This window comes from Mchenga conophoros, linkage group LG19 (genome assembly GCF_057382185.1).
Source record: "Mchenga conophoros isolate Kocher_MC1m ecotype Shallow Benthic linkage group LG19, M_conophoros_male_GT1.1, whole genome shotgun sequence".
NCBI lineage: Eukaryota > Metazoa > Chordata > Actinopteri > Cichliformes > Cichlidae > Mchenga > Mchenga conophoros.
This window is the reverse complement of record NC_140544.1, coordinates 12,008,696-12,014,831: the sequence shown is the minus strand read 5'-3', so window position 1 is coordinate 12,014,831 and position 6,136 is coordinate 12,008,696.

The following is a 6,136-nucleotide window of genomic DNA, read 5'->3' as shown; positions in this document are numbered from 1 at the left end:
CCTGTGAACCCGCTGAAGAGGCCCATCTCCCAGGGCACAAAGTGTTGCAGCACTAACAAACTCTGAATATTTTCAGGCTCTAATAAACGCTCTGCACATATTTTCACAGGCGCTTCTTTAATAATTCTCCTTAAGCCTCAGAAGTGCAAAGACGTGTTTACATTTCGCTGTAAATAAGCCACAAGTAGCAGAATTTATGCCGAAAGCACACAATGGAGCTACAATTTATGATTTTCCAGCATATTGCATGTCTGTATCTATTAATATCTCAAAGCTACTGCGTGGGAGGCTACATTCCAAGGTTTACATTTATAGTTCATTATGTCTGTGGTGTAAATTTCCAAAACCACCATTCTGGGTTGGTGGTAAAAGCCCCTGGCATTCAGTGTCAGCAGGATTCCATTAGTCAGCTTTAGGTGACTTTACATGCCTGAACCTTTTAAAGTAGGACTCCACATTCATTACCAATAATGGCTTCAGACAGCCCTGACCCACCACAGGAAAGGGACTGGCAGAATAATTTGGAGTTGGCTAAAAAGGCTCCCCAACATAATATCCATGTTAAGGAGCATGTCAACAGATACTTGTGTGCGACAGATAGCTCACGGTGAAAGTGGAGTTATATTGTACTAATGTGTACTAACACAGAAACATTATTTTTTTAAATATATAAAGAACTTCTGCGAGTGCGTGACACGGAGGCGATGGTGATAATATTCAGCTCGTTCTTTCTAAAGCGCCTGCGTTTTCACAGCGGTATGGGAGGAAGGGCAATGTTGCACTTAAGATTTTTTCACACCCGATCACATTCAGGCATTAGATGGAGCTGCAGTGGTTTTATGTTTTGTGTTGGTCCAGATGGAGATTATTGCAATGATGCATGAAGATGGAAAATGTCTGTCTTAGTTACTTAAATTATTTTGAGTAAGTCTTTTGTGGGGGAATCCCTTTGCTTACAGGCTGAATGTGAACAAAAATGCAGATGCTTGCTTTTATTTGAGATGTGATTGGTCAATAATACTATCATTTGGGAATTGAAGGGCAAGAAATTCCAAAGTGCCGTAGCAATGATCCAGTAATTATAGTTTCAGGGTAATTGTACTGTAGTCAGTGTTGTGGGGCAGTAGAGACAACGCTAAAACAATAACATATATCTTCTAATCATCACTTATTTTCAGTACGAGTTTAATGACTCGCCATTGATAACATGGGTTGGCATGGAGAAGGAGGGATTATGCCATTTGGCCCCATCAAATTTAACAGCCATCCACCATTTTGGCTAAACAAACCCAGTAAAAATAGCCGGCGGACAGTGGGAGAAAGGCGTACTTTTAGCATTCCTAAAATTCCTGTGATGAAAACTATGAATAGATACATAAATACACATTTTTCACCTTGAGTGATTCAGTTGCTAAACTCGAGCCCCGCACAGTGCACAAGGTTCAAAGTGCAATGGTACATGGATACTGAGAGCGTTCATGTAAAAAATCTGCCTCTTCGGCAGCTTCTTTGGTATGTGTGTTAAAGAGACAAAAGGCTTTGCTTTTGATTAAACAGGCTTCAGCTCTTTCAAAGAGATCCGGCACCATTATATTGCGTTAAACAATCTTCCACCGATCAACAGTTTTTGGTAAACTGTTTACTTTGGCTGGGATTAGTGATTTTGCCCTTGAACGCTGAAACAAAAACAGTTCATTTTGTTAGGAAGGCTTGATAGACCTGCGTCTCGGAGACTTTTGTTCCACGATTAATGCCCTGCTGCTACCTGCACCTTGAATTCTGCAGTTTATCTGTAGCTACATCAGTTGTTTCTGTTCAGGAGAATATAACGCGAGTACAACTTCTAATCGGCCTTTGTTGATGCAGTTTGAAAATACTGATGTGTGTGCATAAGGGCAGCTGTTATTTACTGCCCGTTTCTACACCACCGATAGCACTGTACGTGTATAGGGATGGCAGTCTGTGGAATCAACACCTTGAGAAATTACTCAGGTGGCTTTCTGGGACATAGACACAGGCTGAGAGGAAGACAAACTACTGACGGACTCTCTTTTTCCTAAACTCGCAGCGTAATATTCCTTCTGCAAATGATCACTTATTCCTTTAACTTACGAGGGTTACAGACGTTAGATTTTTCACAACAGACGTTGTGATTTCTCATAAAAGGAAAAACTGATTTTATGCTCAATTTCATTTACACGTTAGCTTGTGTAGCAGGACCCCGGAGCTAGCTCACCAAAACAGATTGCTGTTGTTTAATGTAATCAATTTCATCACTGCTCTTCCTGCTGTGACACCAACATGTCCTCTGTTCGGCATGTTTGTTCATGTTTTTTCAATGTCTGATTTCATCGTGGGATAATTTTGTCTCGTTACCTTCAGTGTTGTCTGTAGGGCGTCCCCAAATTTCTTCTAACAGTGCAGCTAATATTAAAGTAGAATAAAGTGGTCGAACTATTTTAAACAGTCCTTGATTAGCAAACTGTAGCGCCTAAATTGTAATGTGACTGATAGATATTTGTAAAAACAGTTTTTATCTAGGAGCTTTATGTTACTGCCATCCTTCATACTAAAATGGATCATTTGTAGCCTTTTGAGGGCAAGAGTTTGGACAACTGCAACAACAGTGCTACAGTTGTAGTGCCTTCACTGAAGGCTGAATATATGTGTTCGATTGTAGTGTCAAATAGAACAACAAAAAATATATTATTCTTCAGAAATTGAAGTTGGTTATTGTTCCAGCTAGTTGCATGAAGTTGGTTCTCCCTCTTTCAACAAATGCGAGTGCTCCGATAAGTCTTATTATACGTTTTCACAATATGAAACATATCTCCAGCCCTGCCTCAAAGCACACTGTGCGCTGTCGATGTTACGTGCTGCACAATAATGTTTAATATTTAGTATTTACTGTTATATTCCCATATATCATTGTGATGTTGTTTATGGTATTGCTCTCGTTTTCTTCTGCTTGTTTTCTTTCTCAACAGGTGATCCAGGTGATTGATATATGTATTTTTTGTCTGCTTATTTAGTTGGTTTTTGGGGGTTTTTTTGCCCTTTATCCCCGTCCCTCTTCTCCACTGTTTTTCCCCCCTCTTCCTTTCTCCCTTTTCTTTTCCTCATTCAAGTCTGTCCCATATCTAGCAAGTGAAATAAATAAATAAAATAAACAATAAAAGATGAATCAAATAGACCATTATGGCAAGGCTGGGATGGTCAATTTGGTAAAGTAAATCCGTTGGGCATCTTTCCTCGCCTTTAGACAATAATTCTGATGGCAAAAGAGCCAAACGGGACAGGCAGAAAAAAAAAAAATCATCTTCCTTTGAGGTCCCTGAATCCATACAATCCTTAAAATAGTGTCATATTTTAAGAACAAATACAATAATGATGTTTTGTAATTGCATGTTAAACGCAGTATTGATGGTTATTTATATATATGACATTTTAAAAACAGTCCTGAGAGGCGTTCTTGCTCTCTCATGGCTGCGTTCGGTTTTGTTTTCATAGTATGATTGTGAGACGTGGATTCTTGTGCGAGTTGACATGACTGACATTGGAATTGATGAAAAACTATATGGGTGGGATGGGACTCTTCAGTTCCTTGTGTGTTTCTATAAAATGAGGAACTCAAGGTTTTGTCTCTTTATCAAATGTGAAGTTATCAAATGTAGACTCAGCTGTCCTTGATCACAGTAATAGCATGGCAGCTAAAGTATAAGCAATCAAACTACTCCCACTGGTTCAATGTGAAACCAAAGGGCAGAGAGACTGCTTGACTGCGAGCACATTTCCTTTCAGATGGAAATAAAAAAGCACAATTGTCAAAGCAAGGAACCCTAAACAGAACATTTGTGTGAAGCAATGTCAGACTTATGGAACGCTTCAATTTTCTCTTTCCTTGAGTTTTTTTTATTGTGGAAAAGGTCCACGGCTGCATAGGCTAAAGACGAGAGCTCTTTTTCCCCCCAATAATGGCTTGAAAAGTGAAAGAGTAATTTGTAGTAATGCAAAAGATCAGTAGTAGCTCATTTCCAAAGAAATACTTCTTACCGTTTGTAATGCGGATTAACAAAATAAGCAAGCGCAACAATAACATGCACAACAATGTCTATTTGTAACGTGTGGATAGGGATGGGTATTGATAAGATTTTAACGATTCCGATTCCATTTTCGATTCTGTTTAACGATTCGATTCCTTATCGATTCTCTTATCGATTCTTTTTTTTTTAAAAAGGAGAACACTAAAGTCGATTAGCTTAGAACTGTGTTTTATATCTTCTCTTTGAACAAGATAGAAATTTAGGAGTAACATGGCCTTACAAACCCAACAGTGAGATCTTAAGGGATCCACAGCCTACAGCTCTTCAATGGGGTGTCACAGGGTCCCCAGGAAAAAAAATGTATATGTAAAATAATAAAATAAATATTCTCCTGTAGCAATAACAAAGTTTAACATAAATTATTCTGTAGCAATTACACAAGAATATCCAGTAATGTCCCTGCCTACAATTAAACACATTCACTTACCAAAGTGAAATCGGGGGCATCTGCTGTGGCAAATGGGTGCAAGCCTTTGACCACAAACTTAGACACTGCTCGGTGACATTCGTCTATCCTGGCCTGAAAGGAGACGCTACCGGTAGACTGCAGTGAGAACTGCCAGCATCTGAGCCAGCCAGACTCTGTCTCTCTCATCATGGTTATCTAAATGCAACGCACAGTAATAGCAGGTTTTGTAATAAGGTAAATCGCGCTAACATAATGTGCAATGCTAATTGATTAGTTACCTGCAGTATTAACGGGAGAGGACGTGGAAACGCTACCGCTGCTGCTGGGTTGAGCTTCGCTAGTCCGGAGCGGATCAAAAACACGACATTCGTTGAACGCAATCGCGTGTTTTTTGAGCAAATGCTTTTGCATGTTCGTAGTGTTTCCTCCCTTTGATGAAATCTCTACTTTGCAAGTATTGCACGTTGCCCTGTTGTCATCCTTTCTCATAAAGTGTAACCAAACTTTTGAGCGTTTGTGCCGCTCAGGCGCCGTGTTTCCTACTGGGTAAAAGACGCTACTCAACGTGATGACGTCATTCGGGGCGACTGGAATCGATAAGGGAATCGTTTATAAAAGTGGCAAACGATTCCAAGGAATTGAAACAGTGGGAACCGGTTCTCAACAAGAACCGGTTTTCGATACCCATCCCTACGTGTGGACACGTTATATTTTTATATAGAGTACTGTGACTCACCTTTACGCATCCCCATAGCTCCATCCCTGTAGCTACCATATACAACAAAGGTTAAAGTGTGACACCTGGGGACAGCAACACTGCAGTACCGATCGAACACGAGGACCACGCATCTCAAGCCAGCTACACAACAGCAGTTGGTAAAAAGGGGAGCGAGAGCGGTGCCAGTATATTCGTCTTTATCAGAAACCAAACTAACCTAGTGCACAAAGAGAAAAAACGGAGACACCATCATGTAATTGCACTTCAACACACAACCTACAGTACCTCATGGCTGCATATGGTCATTGTCCACCATTCTAAGAGAAATTGTCTCGTGCGCTAGGTCTCCATGTTCAATTGTTGAACAGCGTTGGAAAAAGGCTCTTGAGTGTACAGCTTCCATTCTGTCCTACCCTACTTTTATTTTTATCAGTGAATAATCATTTAAAGCAAGGTCATTTTGATCTTCTGCCTCAATAGGCCTCAATTAAATATTCATTCATTCTGATGTGGCCTCTTCGGCAGCTTCTTTGGTATGTGTGTTAAAGAGACAAAAGGCTTTGCTTTTGATTAAACAGGCTTCAGCTCTTTCAAAGAGATCCGGCACCATTATATTGCGTTAAACAATCTTCCACCGATCAACAGTTTTTGGTAAACTGTTTACTTTGGCTGGGATTAGTGATTTTGCCCTTGAACGCTGAAACAAAAACAGTTCATTTTGTTAGGAAGGCTTGATAGACCTGCGTCTCGGAGACTTTTGTTCCACGATTAATGCCCTGCTGCTACCTGCACCTTGAATTCTGCAGTTTATCTGTAGCTACATCAGTTGTTTCTGTTCAGGAGAATATAACGCGAGTACAACTTCTAATCGGCCTTTGTTGATGCAGTTTGAAAATACTGATGTGT